The sequence below is a fragment of the Prionailurus bengalensis genome, chromosome D3 (assembly GCF_016509475.1).
Source record: "Prionailurus bengalensis isolate Pbe53 chromosome D3, Fcat_Pben_1.1_paternal_pri, whole genome shotgun sequence".
NCBI classification, from domain to species: Eukaryota; Metazoa; Chordata; class Mammalia; order Carnivora; family Felidae; genus Prionailurus; species Prionailurus bengalensis.
In genome coordinates, this window is record NC_057356.1 from 66,331,075 (window position 1) to 66,347,867 (window position 16,793).

Here is a 16,793-nt window from a genome sequence, read left to right on the forward strand (position 1 = left end):
AACAAGATGATGAGGGTCTAAAAAAAATAGATTCCCTCTTTCCCTCTGCCTCTGCCTCTCTCTGCCACTAATGCTCTCTCTCCCCCTATCTAAAATAAAATAATAAATTAAAAATATTGGATCTTCAAAAAAAATTTTTGTCTTTCAAAAGATACCATTAAGAAAGTAAATATGGGTGTTTGGCTGGCTCAGTGGGTGGAGCATGCGACTCTTGATATCAGGGTTGTAAGTTTCAGCCCATGTTGGGTGTAGAGATTACTTAAAATTTTTTTTTTTAAGTGACTAGACAATCTGCAGAATGGGGGGAAATACTTGCATATCCCATATCTGATAAGGTACTTGTATCCAGAATCTGTAAAAACTTACAACTCAATAATAAAAGGCGGGATGCCTGGGTGACTTGGTCGGTCGGGCATCTGACTCTTGACTTCAGCTCAGGTCATGATCTCACAGTTCGTGGGATAGAGCCCCTCGTTGGGCTCTGCCCTGACAATGCAGAGCCTAGTTGAGATTTTCTCTCTCTCCCTCACTCTCCGCTACTCCCCCATGTTTCCCCCCCCCTCTTTCTCTCTCTCTCACAATAAATAAATTGACTTAAAAAATAATAATAAAAGGCAAAAAAATCCGATTAAAAAAATGGGTAAGGTATTTGAATAGACATGTCTCCAGTGAGGATGTACAGTTGCCCAAATAACCACATGAAAAGATGTTTGACATCATTAGTTATCAGGGACATAAAAATCAAAACCAGAGTGAGATATACTACCCCCTGCTCACAAGCTGGCTAGGACAAAAAATTACAAGTGTTGGTGAAGATGTGGACAAATTAGAACCCTCCTACATTAATGGTAGGAAGAAAATGCTAGAGTCATTTCAGAAAATGGTTTGGCAGGGTCTCAAATGATTAAATATAAGGTTACTGTATGACCCAGCAATTCAACTCCTAAGTATATACCCGAAAGAAATGAAAACATATGTCCACACAAAAACTTATACGTGAATGTTTGTATTAGCATTATTCATAACAACCCAAATGCCCCCCAGCTGATGAGTGGACAAACAAAATATGTTCTGTCCTCACAATGGAACATTATTCGACCATGAAATAAAAAGGAATGAAATACCAGTACATGCTACACCTTGGATGACCCTTGAAAGCATTATGGGAAGTGAAAGAAGACAGTCACAAAAGACCACATGTAATAGGATTCTATTCATATGAAATGTCCAGAGATAGAAAGTCAATTGATGGTGCTTAGGGCTGGGAGGATGAGAGGTACGGGCTGAGAGCTAAGGGTACAGTGTTCCTTTTGAGGTAATGGTTGCACATGTCTGTGAATATATTGAAAACCATTGAATCGTATACTTTATTGTTTTAATGTTTATTTTTGAGAGGGAGGGGAGGGACAGAGGAAGAAGGGGACAGAGGATCTGATGAAGGCATGGCACTGACAGCAGTGAGCCTGATGTGGGGCTCGAACTCATGAACCGTGAGATGGTGACCTGAGCCGAAGTCAGACACTCAACCAAATGAGCCAACCAGGTGCCCTGAATTATATACTTTATTATTTTTTTAATGTTTATTTTTGAAAGAGAGAGACAGAGCATGAGCATGAGCAGAGGAGGGGCAGAGAGAGAGGGAGATGAAGTCTGAAGCAGGCTCCAGGCCCTGAGCTGTCAGCACAGAGCTTGACATGGGGTTTGAACTCACCAACCATGAGATCATGACCTGAGCTGAAGTCGGATGCTTACCCAACTGAGCCACCCAGGTGCCCCATGAATTATATACTTTAAATGGGTGAATTGTACAGTATGTGAATTATATTTGAATAAAGCTGTTGAAGAAAAGGTATGCAGATTAACAAGGAAGAAGTGGAGCTGTTTCTATCACAGATGACGTAGCAAAGTGAGTGTCCATCCCTGCACATAGATGCATGGTGTGGGCAAGCAGATAGCCAGAGCAGCCCAGAATTCAGCCTTTTGTTCTAATTCCATTTCCAGGTCTCTAGCATGCATATTTTCTGGAAACATCAAATGCACCCATATGGATGTGTGGGCAGTGTGTGAGAGGGAGCTTCTGGTTTTTGTCTCTAATTCTGACCCCTGGACTTCATGTCTATCTATAGAGAACCACTGCTATATCCCTAAATACCCCCTAAATCAATCTCTTAAGTACAGAGACATGCTTAGATAATCACAGTAAAATGAACAAATTCGGAAAATTTAACTGATGTAGTATTTCTATCTAATATATAGTCCAGACTCAAATTTCTCCGGTTGTCTGAATAATGTGCCTCACAGGTGGGGGGATGGGTGAAATAGATAAAGGGGATTAAGACATACAAACTTCCAGTTACAAAATAAATAAGTCACAGAGGTAAAAAGTGCAGCATAAGGAATATAGCCAATAAGATTGTAAAAATGTTTGGTGACAATGACTGACTGTACTTACCTGTGAGCACTGTGTAACGTATAGAATTGTTGAATCATGTTTTACACCTGAAATTAATATAACACTGTTAATTATACTTCAGTGTTTATTTCTCTTTTGTGTGAGAGAGAGAGTGATAGTGGAGGAGGTGCAGAGAGAGAAGGAGAGAGAAAATCTTAAGCAGACTCTTTGCTATCAGCATGGAGCCCAATGCAGGGCTCAAACTCATGAACCATGAGATCATGACCTGAGCCAAAATCAAGAGTCGGACACTTAACTCATTGAGCCACCCAGGTGCCCCTACCCTTCAGCTTTTTAAATGCAGGATGCTGGGGCGCCTGGGTGGCTCAGTCAGTTGGGCATCTGACTTTGGCTCAGGTCACGATCTCGCCATTTGTGGGTTCGAGCCCCGCTTCAGGCTCTGTGCTGACAGCTCGGAGCCTGGAGCCTGCTTCAGATTCTGTGTCTCCTTCTCTCTCTGCCCATGCCCCGCTTGTGCTCTGTCTCTCTCTGTCTCTCAAAAATAAATAAATAAATGTGAAAAAAAATTTTTTAATGCAGGATGCTCAGTGGCGCCTGGCTGGCTCAGTCAGTGGAAACTGTGACTCTTGATCTTGGGGTTCTAAGTTCGAGTCTCACGGTGGGTATAGAGATTACTTGAAAATAAAATCTTTTAAAAAAACCCATGGGATGCTCAGGCAGATAAAATGTTTATGAAAAAAATAATGTACTTCATAACAATTGTTTTTCCAATCTAGGAGCGTACATTGTGTGTCGTTGTCTCTGCCTAAAGCCAGCTTTTGATACCTGATTTTGACCATTTTGCTCTGACCATTTTGCTTGTGCTGCTTCATTACACCCCCATTTCTAGGTCTGTGAAACTTTCTCCCCCCAGTTTCAGCTGTCTGTGTGAGTCCAGCCAGGGTGGCACAAATCGAGGGACCATTGCATTATTGAGGGCCATGCCGTGAAGAGGCCCTGTGCTTTGCCTCATATTCCGCCTTGTGGGAAGGGCAGTACTGGCAGTAGATTTGCCTTTGCTTATACTAAATTAAGAAGTCCTGGGGCACGCAGCTGGCTCAGGCAGCGGAGCATACGACTCTTGATCTCCGGGTTGTAAGTTCGAAGCCCATGTTGGGTGTGGAGATTATTTAAAAATAAAACCTTTCCAAAAAAAAAAAAAAGAGAGAGAGAGAGAAGTCATGGCCTGGGCAGGGGCTTGAGTTGCCAGCAGAATAGGATTAGCTGTTACAGCTTCTGCTGCATGGGAGGCCTGTGGAGCCGCACGTTGGGTGAGAAGTGCAGCATGAATGAAAAGCCGTTTCTCATCAAGATGCTTCCGAAGCTATTTTAAGAGTAGACTGAGGATTGTGTGTGGATGTCCTTGGAGCCTGTTTGGTTGCCAGGGGATCTTCTTCTTGTGATTTATCATGGGAGCACATGACCAATGGCACACCACAGTGTGGCCAGGACCCTGTACCTGTGTGTCCTGTCTTTGACGAGAGACAACCTGAAGAGGCCACTCTGCCAGCTGTGTTTGGTACCACGCTGCACGCCTGTCCTTCTGACCTTGGCTTCCTCTCACGTTGTACAGGTATATATTTTTAGGTTGATCCTACCATGCCCAGCTCGCACAATGACAATTTTCTTTAAATTCTGCAGCAGCGGTCGTGGGCTGACAGCCTGCCTCCACTGCGTTGTGAAAGAGAATTGCTCTCTCTGGCCTTTTCAGGATCCAGATTTTCTACGGCATGTTCAGACACTGATCCTGCTTCCTGGCAATGTAACCATGAAGGCATCTCGTAAACTCCCAGGTGTCCAAAGGATATAATAGTTTCCCTCCCTCCCTCATCACCCATTCATTCATTCACTTACTTGTTAACAAGCTTTATTAAATACTATGTGTTAGGTTGTGGGACCTCAAAGATAGATAAGAATTTCCCCCTCAGTCTCCAGCGGTTTATAAATTCACAGAATATCAGACTGGAAGGGACTGTCCCATCCAAATTTTGGTCTTATAGGCAAGGAAACTACAATGTTAATGCAAGGCCATATAAGGGAGATTGAGACTTACTACAGTTTAGCCAAAAGTAGGTGACACAGAGGAAAGATCCTTGGGGTGGGAAATAAGCCTGGGTTCTAATCCCAACTCAGTCAGTGACTGGGTGTGACACCTGGTCAGTCATTTTACTTCTTTGGGTCTCAGTTTCCGGCTCAGTCGATTGAGTGTCCAACTTCGGTTCAGTCATGATCTCGCAGTTCATGAGTTCAAGCCCCGCGTTGGGTTCTGTGTCGACAGCCCAGAGCCCGAATGAAGCCTGCTTCAAATTCTGTGTCTCCCTCTCTCTCTGTCCCTCCCCACTCACACTCTGCCTCTCTCTCTCTCTCAAAAAGAATAAGTAAAACATATTTTAAAAAATTGTAAAATTAGTAACCAATGACTGAGAAAATACACAGTAACAAAAAGCTAATATGAGGTCAGAAATTAACATCGTTTTATATTAATTGGAACTTATTCATCAAAACAGTATCTACAGATATTTGAAAAATATTTTTAACATATTTTTTTTAATTTTAATTTTTTTTTATTTTAGAGAGAGAGCACGTAAGGTGGGGGAAAGGAGAAGAGGGAGAGAGAGATTAAGAATCTCAAGTAGGCTTTATACTCAGCGCAGAGCCCGATGCAGGTCTCTATCCCATGACCCTGGGACCATGAGCTGAGCCAAATTCAAGAGTCGGATGCTCAGTTGACTGAGCCACCCTAGCGCCCCTCAATTTTTTCCGTATTTTTCTCTCCTCAAGTCTGGATATTTTTACCAACCTGTCTTCCAGATCACCGATCTTGCTCTCGTTAATCTGCTGCTGTTAGACATTTCTCTCTCCCCCCCACCAATCAATATGCATCTTTTATTGTATCTTTAAAATACCACAGATAAGTCTGAGGAATCATCTGGCATCTTGCTGTTTCTGTAGCTGGGCAACTTAGCTTTCATTCATCAGCCTGCTGAACTGTTCCCTTTTCAGAAACAGATACCACCCCAAAACCTCCTGATATCCTTGTTTTTAACTCTTGTGGCATACAGAATCAAAGCAGCTGAATTTGATACAAGTTCAATGTCATTTCCTTCAAGAATTAACTCACCTTTCTGGGATTGAGATACTAAAAAAGTAATGCCAGGCCTCATCTGAATCCCATGGGTGTATTTTTTGCCCAAGAAATTTTGGATTTCAATAAGAGAACCATTATCTTGAATAACAACACTGATGGAGAAATGAGTGTATACAGACCTCATCTTGTAACGGAAGCCCGGTGTAACGCCCCCAAGCATGTTCTGTATATGACTGCAGATAACGCGGGCGGTAGCCAGTTCCTTTCCATTTCTCTGCCATTTATCAGTTCAGAGCCTCTCCTTTATCTTTTCAACGACTATGAGTTCTACATTGATGTGACTGAAAGTCCTCCACAGTGTTCCTCTGGGGTCCTTCACGGTAACAGTGCACCCCTTCAGAGTGATGTCAACACTTTCTGGAATGTTGACAGTCTCATTGCTGAGAACAGTCTTCATTCTCCCAGCAGATGCGGCAAAAAGAGAACCTTGGCAGACACTTCTGTTGTATTATTGCCCGGCTTTCAGCTTTCCTCTCCCACACCATTTATGATTCAGCACATTTCTCAAAGGTAGAAAGAATTATACTTTTTTTTAAAGTTTATTTATTTATTTTGAAAGAGAGAGAGAGAGAGAGAGCATGAGTGGGGGAAGGACAGAGAGAGAGAATCCCAAGCAGGCTCTCCGCTGTCAGCACAGACCCTGACATAGGGCTCGAACCCGTGAACCGTGAGATCATGACCTGAACTGAAACCAACAGTCGGATGCTCAACTGACTGAGCCACCCAGGTGCCCCGTTTATGCTTTAATGTAGATTTCTCCATATCACCCCACTTGGTCTGAAATTTATACTTCAGTTCATATCCTTTTTTTTTTTTAAATGTTTATTTATTTTTGAGACAGAGACAGAATGCGAGCGGGTTAGGGGCAGAGAGAGAGGGAGACACAGAATCAGAAGCAGGCTCCAGGCTCTGAGCTGTCAGCACAGAGCCCAACACGGGGCTCAAACTCACCAACTGTGAGATCATGACCCGAGCCGAAGTCGGACGCTCGACTGAGCCACCCAGTCACCCCAGTTCACATCCTTTTGTAGGAAGCAAATATCATCTCAAAACCCTGATATCAATCAGACGTGTTTATAACTGACTTACAGACCACTGAAACACTGTGGACATATGAAGTGCAAACATTATAGGGGTGCCTGGCTGGCTCAGTCAGTAGAGCATGTGACTCTTGATCTTGGGGTTGTGAGTTCAAGCCCCACCTTGGGTGTAGAGCTTACTTAAAAAAATAAAAAATAGGGTGCCTGGGTGGCTCAGTCAGTTAAGCATCCGACTTTAACTCAGGGCATGATTTAGCAGTTTGTGGGTTCAAACCCCACGTCAGACTCTGTGCTGACAGCTCAGAGCCTGTAGGCTGCTTCGGATTCTGTCTCTCTCTCTCTCTCTCTCTCCCCCTCTCGCTCTCTCTCTCTGCCCCTCTCCTGCTCATGTTCTGTCTCTCTCTGTCTCTCAAAAATAAATGGTAATAAATAAATAAATAAATAAATAGTAAATGTTAAGGGGCACCTGGATGGGTCAGTCGGTTAAGCATCCGACTTTGGCTCAGGTCCTGATCTCATGGTTCAAGAGTTTGAGCCCTGCGTCAGGTTCTGTGCTGACAGCTCGGAGTCTGGAGCCTGCTTCAGATTCTGTGTCTCCCTCCCCTACTTGCGCTCTGTTTCTTTCTCTCTGAAATAAATAAACGTTTAAAAAATGTGTAAAAATATTTTTTAAAAGTGCAAACATTGTAATTCATCTTTCTTCTCTCCTTTTATTATTCACATGGGCCATAAGTACCAATATACCCATTCAGTTCAACACTGGGTAGATGCAAACATTGTGGGAAAAGCTTTAAGCGCCTTGGTACATCTAATAAAACCATTGCCCAAGGGAGAAATTCCAGAGGGAGGGTGTCCAGCCTTGCTCTCTGAGCAACAATATCTGTTTGGAATAAAATTAATTTCTTAGGAAAATGTATGAAGCGGGGTACAGTAAGGGGCTTTTTTTGTTTATCTGAAATTCAAATCTAACTGGGCATCTTGTATTTTTATTTGCTAAACTGGCCACTGGTGTGTATCCTCTGTGGATGGTGTCTCTAAATGAGAATTGATTCCAGCGTTACGGAAATCTTGATAATGGGAGTCACAACGTTGACTGGTCATTAATGCAAGTAAAAAATGGAAATAAATTGGGTTTTGAACCCAGCCCCTTATTGAATTGTCTTATTGTTCTAACTCTTTTTCAGCTGGTTTTGTTGGCTTTTCCAGATATGTAATTATTTCACTGCAAAAAAATGACGAATTTACTTCCCCCTTATCAATTTTGATTCCTCTCATTTTTTTCTTAGGAGGTACTCTCGTGGCAATACCAAGGTGGTGATAGTGGTAATAGTAAATGTTTTAGTCATCATTGCTGTGTAACAAACTACCCCCAAACTGGCATGAAATAATCACAGGTTCTGTAGATGGGGAATCTGGACAGGGCACAGTGGGCATGACTTATCCTTTCTCCTTACTATCTATCCGCTGCCTCAAGTTTAAAGATTTAAAGGCTGGGAATGATTCAGTAGCTGAGGGGTGGAATCATAGATGTCTTCACTCAACATTTCTGGTGGTTCTTGCTGGCTGTTGGCTGGGGTCCCAGGCTGCCAGCCTCTGGCTGACACACTTGCACATAACCTCTCTGAGTGATCTCTCCCAATATGGTAGCTGGCATGACAGAAGTAGAAAGACAGAGGTGTATTGCATTGTTATGATCTAACCTTAAAAGTCACAAAGCATCAGAGCTCCTGGGTGGCTCAGTCAATTAAGCATCTGGCTCTTGGTTTCAGCCTGGGTCATGATCTCACAGTGTGAGTTCAAGCCCTGAGTCAGGCCCTGGGCTGACAGTGTGGAGCCTGCTTGGAATTTTCTCTCTCCCTCTCTCTCTCTCTCTCTGCCCTTCCCCCACTTGTGCACACACACTCTCTCTCTCAAAATAAATAGACTTTAAATGTTTTTTTTTAACTTTATTTATTTTGAGAGAGACAGTGTATGCATGGGGGAGGGGCAGAGAGAGAGGAAGAGAGAGAATTCCAAGCTAGATTCGCCACTGTCAGCACAGAGCCCAGTGCAGGGCTTAACCTCACAAAACCAAGAGATCATGATCTGAGCCGAAATCAAGAGTCAGTTGCTTAACCAACTGAGCCACCCAGGTGCCCCTAAATGAATAAACTTTCTTTTTTTTTTTTAAGTCACAAAGCATCACTTACACCGTACTATATCTTCCCAGACAGATTTGCGAAGACCACCCACAGAGTCAAGGGCAAGGGAGGAACATAGACTCTTCACCCAGTAGTTGGATTGTCAGTATTACATTCTAAGAAAAGCATGTGGGATAAAAGATTTCCTTGTGGTCACCTTTGGAACATACAATCTGCCAAAAGGAACAGCCTTGTGTTCCTGAGTTGAGTAAAAATCCTTTCAGTAAAGGAATTTCATCTTTAAGCCTCAGTTCAGATTTGTTTATTTATCATGTCAAAGAAGTCCCCCTATTCTGATTTTTTAAGTTTTTAAAAAATAAATAATAGATGGTGAATTTTTTCAAATGCCTTTTCAGCATCTATGAATCACCTATTGAAGAAGCAACAAAATAAGGTAAAAATGAATGAGGTTGCATTTTCTTCCTTCAAGCCACGCCTGCAAGTTGATCCCTTCATTCAGTGGGTATTTCTGAGCACTTATTGTGTGCCAGACCCTGTGCTAGGCACTCAGAAACAGAAGTGGTTCCAGCCCTCAGGAAGCTTATAGCCAAAATGATCCAGGTCCAATTAAGTACCTGAAATCCGACCTTTGTTCCAACAGATGCAGAAAGGGGTGTTACTTCCGATCCTCCCACCCATATCCCAAACAAACTCGGTAACCTGCTCGGTTAGGCAAACTCTCATTCCCCATGGGGTATTTACATATATAATTTTAGCCACCAGAGGGCAGTCACACTTAAAAAAACACTTCCAAAGGGGAAAAAAAAAAAAAAAAGACCCACCCATTCCTTGAAAGGCCATGGAGAGGGGTGGGGGGGTTCCTGGACTAGAGTCAATCGACATGGTGGGACTCACTCCAATGGGGGCATAGCCCAGCACCCAAACCACTCTCCCACTTCAGGCCTCAGGGTCACACCAATTTAGCACGAGGCTCTGGTCCCTTGAGTGGAGGATGATGTAATGGAAACTGACATGGACCATAATGAAGTAGCTCAGAGGGTCTGCCAAATCAAACACTTCAGAAGTTAACTGCATAGGAACCCCTACGGGGAGGGGCCTAGGGCACCCACACACCCACCACCCTTCAAGTCCTCACTGAAGAGAGTCATTCAGTGAGTATTTATTGAGCAGTATATATTCAACAACCAGCCCTGTACGGGCAGGGGAAAAATAGACTTGTTCTGGCTCCAAAGAGGGGTCTCACTTGCACAATACTATGAGAAGGCAGGAAGGACAGCCCCACGGCCAAGAGCGTCCAGTTAGGATGCCCCTCCTCTCTGTTCCAGGAGAAGCATGCAGGAGGCCACCCAAGACAGTAGCCTCTCCAGATGCAGCATGCAGCCCTTATCCTCGGGGTCCTGCCAGTGAAGGTTGTGCTTCCAGAAAACCCAGGCCTTCTCTTTCCTATCCTAGGGTGAGGGATCTATGTCCAGTTTTTTGTTTTGGTTTGGTTTTTGCTTGTACCACGTGTTTTATCAGAACTGCACATCCCCTTCTCAATCTGGGGCTTGAGCAGCTTTGGGAACCCATAAGCAACAGAGACTTTCAAGCTCTTTCCTACTCAGCCTCCTCCCACTCCCACATCAATGAATGCATAGCCCACCTGAATGAGAAGAGGGAAAGGGAGGGAAATGGTTAATATCTCGAAAATACTCTCCTTCCACAGGTCTGTGAGACTGCACAGGACTTAGCCTGAGTCTGGCATAGGGCAAGAACTTGATGAGTGTTAGTTATTGTAGGTCCACAATCCCTTGCTAGAATTTCCAAAGCTTTAGAAACCCAAAGGTCTTTCATAATTCGTTTGGCAAAACTTATCTGCCGTGAATTCATTTGGCAACAAAACCTCACCCGAACACAACACCACTGATTTTGGTGTATGTGGACCACTTGGTGGGAGTACTCATGTATTCCTACAGTATTTGATCACAGGGTGTTGTCCCAGACTCCACTGTGTGTGTTGTGAGTCTATGGTGTAAGCACTTGATTGTCTTTCCAAAATCGAACATTCTCAGTTCTAAAACATAACCGGTCCCCAGGACCTCTTTCTATGTGAAATCTAGGTTCTATATCATATCGCTTCTATTATCTAGCTATGTGATATTAAATGTGGTAGACAGACCCTAGGATGGCCCAAAGATTCATGTCTCCTGCATCATGCATGCCCTGTATAAGCCCCTCCCTTTGAGAGTGGGCAGGACCTGTGACTTGCTTCTAAGTAACTAGAATCTGGCAAAGGTGAAGAGATTTTGAAGATGTAATTAAAATCTCAAATCAATTGATTTTTATTTAATCAAAGGGCAGATTATACTGAGTGAACCTGACTTAATCAGGCAAAAGCCTTTAAAAGAGAGACTAGGCCCTCCCTGAGATCAGAGACTCTGTCAGTTGTTGGCTTTGGAGGGGCTGAGGTGCTGTTAGAGGGCCTCGGGAGAGGCCCATTTGGCAGGGAACTATGGGCAGGCATTAGTCACAGAAAACATCCACCTGACCACCAGCAAGAAATCGAGATCTCAGTCCTGCAACCATAAGATGAATTCACGAAGGAGGAAATGCTGCCAGCAACTCGAAGGGGCCTGGAAACAGATCTTTCCCCACTTGAGACTCTGATGAGACATCAGCTCCAACTGATACCTGGATTCCAACATAGCAAAACTCAGAAGCAGTGGACCCAGCTAAGCCAAACCCAGGATCCTGATCCGTGGAAACTGACCTAATAAGTGTGTGTTGTTTTAATCCACTAGATTGTGGTCATTGGTTATGCAACATAGAGAACCAGCATGTCAGAGACCTCCCTTAACCTCCCTGGGCTCCAGTTGTTCATCTGCAAACTGGGGAAGTGGGCACACATAGGAGTCTTTCCAGCTCCAGCTTTTGGAGACTCTATGTACGGGGCATTTGCTGGGTGCTTTTGAGTTAGGAGCTGGGGGGAGACTAGTTCTCTCAGTGGGTAAGCAGATGCAGGAAAGGTGTCATTGAGGCAGCTGGTGCACAGGCAGAGAAAAATGCAGGCAGCTGAAGACTCACCCTGAGTCCCCAGTGACTCGGCTGCCAGGCTGGACACTGACCACAGCTGGCATTGCTCCTGGCTGCAGGAGCGATCATCTTTCAGAAGCAGGAAAAACAAGCATCCTCTTTTCCCTGCTCTGGAAGGGACGCTTTACCACGCTGGGCACCCGCCCCCATCTCTGTAGCTTAGGAAGGGGCAGAAGATTCCCCTCTCACAGTCTTCATCTCCAGACACCTAAAGCTCTTGGGCTGGTGACCTCGGGAACTGACCTGGGGAACTCAGGGGGAGCTGAGTCAGGGAGGGCATCAGGTTTCCTGTGAGCTCTTGGCAACTCTCTGAAGTGGGTGAGGGTGTGCTTCCGTGTTCTCCCACCAGGCCAATCCATCACGTCCCCTTGCTTTCCCCACTCGTACCGCCTGTCACAGGGAACCCAGACCACCAACAAGCCCCAGAGGTGACACATCAACCCTCTGCCTTCCCTCCCCCAAATACTCCCTCAGACACAGCTCACATGCTCATTTGACTGGCTGAAGTGATTGTCCCTTATTAAATTCCTTGGAGGATGACCTCATTAAGCCTTGTTATGGGTCACTTCTATTTCAGGGAGAATAAATTTGCTGGAATCTTTCTATGGTCGGCTAGTTAATTGAAACCTGAAGTAGGGGATGGGGGAGGGGTAGGCATGGGTGAGGTGGTGAGCGGGTGGCCAGTGTAGACTGGCGGAGTGAGGAGCTGGGAGCTGGTGCAAGGAGGAAGCAGGGGGTCCATACGAAGGGGACCGATAAGAAGGAAGACGCAGGCCGTGGAGGGGGAGGGGAGACAGAACAAATGCACACTGCAGCCTGATCTGCCAAGATAGCCTCGTAGCTCCCTCCCAGGCCTCTGTGCTCAACCCTGCTCGACACATGAGTCCAGACCAGCACGAAGTGATAAGGGCCCAGGCCAGGATGTGGCAACAGAGATGGAAAAGAAGGAGATGTGAGAGGACTTGGAGACCAATTTGATATGAGGACAAAGGAGAGGAAAGTGCTCAAGATGACCTTGAAAGATCTCTGGAGAACTGGGGAGATGTGCCAGCAAACAAACCCAGCAGAGGCCTCAGATCGATGCCGAGCTCACAGCTCTATTGTTTAAGGAACCCTTCCTTCTTCACCCACTTCTGAAAAAATGTTTCCCATGTCCAGTTTTCTAGCTCTTCAGTCATGATGGGCTAATGTGAACTGGGTGCCCACTGTGGATCAGCCCCGTGCTGGACACAGGGGACGTGAATATAAATAAGCACCCTGCGTGGCCCAGGGTGCTCCAGACCTTCCTAAGCAATTAACGGCTCTCAGAATGTTTTACTTCAATTCCCTGTTCAAACAGTTTTGCTGATCTTCAGGATGGGCACTTCACAGAAAGAGGGCATAAAGATGGAAGAAGGTTTTGTGGAGGGGACCTTAACATCAAGTGAACGTGTGACATTTGGTACAGCTGGAAGACAGGTGGCCGCTAATTAGTCAAGTGGCCCCTGGCTGGACTCTTGAACTTCTGGGCCTGGCTTCCTTCACCTGCAAAGGAACAAGGAGGATTAGGTGATTCTTGATTCCTGGAAACTCTCTTACCTTACTTTCTATCCTTTGTTTCATGAATGTGCAGTGCTGAGACAAGTTTGATTTCTATAGAAATGTAGGGTACTCCTTTATTTCAGAAGACAGTAGTAACGTGAGCACCCACGGAGTGGGTATGGGGCGTGACATGGAACCTTTATTCCCTGCTTCTTGTGTTCCAATCTGGAGGTGGCTCCACTGAGCCACATTTCTGAAGTCTCCCTGGTTTCTGTCTCTGTCTCTTGCCCTCTCTGCGGGAAAGACATCTGACTGGGAAGTTTGAAGGAAGGAACTGAGAGCCTGCTTCACTAAGACCAGCTTCCTGAATCCACATGCCCAGCCACCTCAGAATGTGGCTGTATTTGGAGACAGGGCCTTTCAAGAGGTAATTAAGTTAAAATGGAGTTGTTTGGGGCGCCTGGGTGGCTCAGTTGGTTAGGCGGCTGACTTCGGCTCAGGGCATGAACTCGCAGTTCGTGGGTTCGAGCCCCACATCAGGCTCTGGGCTGACAGCTGGAGCCTGGAGCCTGCTTTGCATTCTGTGTCTCCTTTTCTCTCTGCCCCTCCCCTGCTCATGCTCTGTCTCTCGTTCTCTCAAAAATAAATACAAATTAAGAAGAAATAAATAAACAAACAAACAAACAAACAAACAAAATGGAGTTGTTAGGGTGCGCCTGGATCCACTACAGCTCACATCCTTGGGAGATTAGGACACAGTCCATACAGACTGAAGAGACGTCCTGTGAGGTCGTTGTAGGAAGGAGGCCATCTGCAAGCCAAGGAGACCTTAGAAGAAACTAACCCTCTGACACCTTGATCTTGGACTTCCAGCCTCCAAAACAGTAAATAACTTTCTGTTGTTTAAGTCCCCTGTGATACTTCACTATGGCAGCCCTGGCTGACGAATACACGATTTTCTTTGTGACTTGCCTGCCTACAGAGGGTGTATATTCAGGACTGCTCATCGTACAGAAAACCTACTTTCTGGGGGAGGACTGAGTCTGTCAGGTCCGTCTGCTGCTAGGTGAATGTCTGTCTGCAGTGGCTGGGACATATTAGGAAGTCCCTGGGGGCGGCACATGTGCCCCATGTCCTCCAATCTGGCTTTCATCTACTGTAAAGTTGACATATAAATGTTCGTCTATTTCCTGTGTCTGTCTTCTCAATCGGTTCCAAACTAGAGGAGGAACTGGGACAGGGTTGTTTATTGCACATCCCCTCCCACCTCCTCCAGGAAAGGAAAAAAGGAAAAAGTACTGTAGCCCATGTTACATATTAGTTTTCCCCAGGGATTTTTTTTTTAAGTTTATTTTATTTTTGAGAGAGAGAGTGCGGCGCATGCACACAGGTGTGCAGGGGAGCGGCAGAGAGAGAGAGAGAGAGAGAGAGAGAGACAGAGGATCTGAAGCAGGCTCTACACACTGACAGCAGCGAGCCTGACTCAGAGTTCAAACTCACTCGGGGCTTGAAGTCATGAACTGTGAGATCATGACCTGAGCCAAAGTCGGACGCTTAACCAACTGAGTCATCCAGGCGCCCTTTCCAGGGGACTTTGTTCTTTTTCCCAAACCCGTCTCTTAACTGATGCCCTTACCACACCCAAATGGGTGCTTTCCGTCCAGGACCACTCATTCCCAGGATGGCCTGGTTGTTAGATTCCACTGGGATGCCCACCTAGAACATCTTTCCTCTTCTCTGTGCTGCAAGATTCTCTTCATTCTCTGAGTCTTGGCTCAGAGGCCTCCTCCTAGCTGGGTCCTCCTCGGGGCCCAGGTCACACTTGGAGCTTCTCATGTCAGCTCTTATGACTCTGGGTGCATATTTCTATTATTTTGTCACACAGTCCTAATGTTAGGTGACTTCATGTCCGTGTTCTCTACTAGGACAGACTAGACTGAGTGCTGTACCTGGAAGGACTTCCTCTGGTCACATCTGTGTGCCCAGGGCTCGCATGGTGCTTGGCTCCAAAGCAGGTGTCCATAAAGGGCTGGAGTATGAATGAGTGGCAGGATGACATTTTGACATATTAATCTGTGTGTTTCTCATAGTTTTCCACCCCACCCCTTCCATTTTAAGTATACTGGCCAGTTGGTAATTCCTTAATTTGGACTTGGTGCAAAGCAGACGAGCCTGAGTTCAATGACTTCCTGTCCTTTGAACGAATCTAAACTCAGCGGGTTTTCTGTACATTGTGGGGGAAGGGTAGGGGTAAAGAGGGAGATGACCTTTGAGAAAGAAGAAATGAAGGTCTAGAAAGGGGGAGAGAGTTGTGGGTGCCCTTACCCTTGATGGAGGTGGCCAGCAAAGATTTTTGCTCCCCAAAATGACATGAAAACAGAGTCAGCTACTGCCCATCACTGGGGTTTGGCAAATGATGTATCTACATTGGATGAAAGACAAGACCCCACCCTACCTTTCTGGGCACTTGAGATCTGAGGGTCCTAAGTGGGGAAGGGAAATGAAGCTTCAGGAATGACCGACATGGACTTTCTTGCCAACTGGGGCCTTGGAGTAGAAATTAAATTGATGTAGGGGTGCCTGGGTGGCTCAGTTGGTTGTGTATGACTCTTGATTTCAGCTCAGCTCATGATCCCAGGATCATGGGATTGAGCCCCATGTCAGGCTCCAGGCTGAGTGTGGAGCCTGCTTAAAATTCTCTCTCTGTCTCTGTCTCTCTGTCTGTCTCTCTCTCCCTCTCCCCAGCTTGTGTGCTTTCTCTCTCTCTAAAATAAAAAATAATATAAAAATTTTTTAATTAAATTTATTTATAGGACATAAAGAGGGGCACAGGGCTGGCACAGTTGGTAGAGCAAGTGACTTTTGATCTTGGGGTCATAGGTTTGAGCCCCACCTTGGGTGCAGAGATTACTTAAAAAATAAAATCTTAGGGGTGCCTGGGTGACTCAGTGGGTTAAGCATCCAGCTCTGCTTTTCAGCTCAGGTCATGATCCCATAGTTTGTGGGATCAAGACTCACATCAGGCTCCCAGACTGACAGCACAGAGACTACTTGGGATTCTCTCTCTCCCTTTCTTTCTGTCTCCCCACCTCCACCCTGCTCACGCATGTGCACGCATGCACGTGTGTGCTCTCTCTCTCTCAAAATAAATAAATCTTGAAAAATCTTGAAAAAATTCATAGGACATAAAAAAAGGTGGTATTTCTTGCATACTTGAGTTGGAGGATAAATTATCATCCACTAGGAATGAATTCTGGAGCCTTTAAGTCCTGAAATGTTGCTCCCCATTCCCCTCTTCTGCCCCCCAAATTTTGCCAAGACTTGAACTGGTCCAGAATTTAGCCCCTCATCCCCTCATCTTTTGCCTGTAGTGTGGCCATTTGGAGAATGTTTTATCATTCTCAAGACTGGATGGTGAC

At 45.4% G+C, this 16,793-nt stretch overlaps 1 pseudogene; it reads right to left on the minus strand.

Moving 5' to 3' along the window:
• Nucleotides 1–5,375: 5,375 nt before the first annotated feature.
• On the minus strand, nucleotides 5,376–6,198 carry LOC122470052 (annotated as a pseudogene).
• Nucleotides 6,199–16,793: the final 10,595 nt, after the last annotated feature.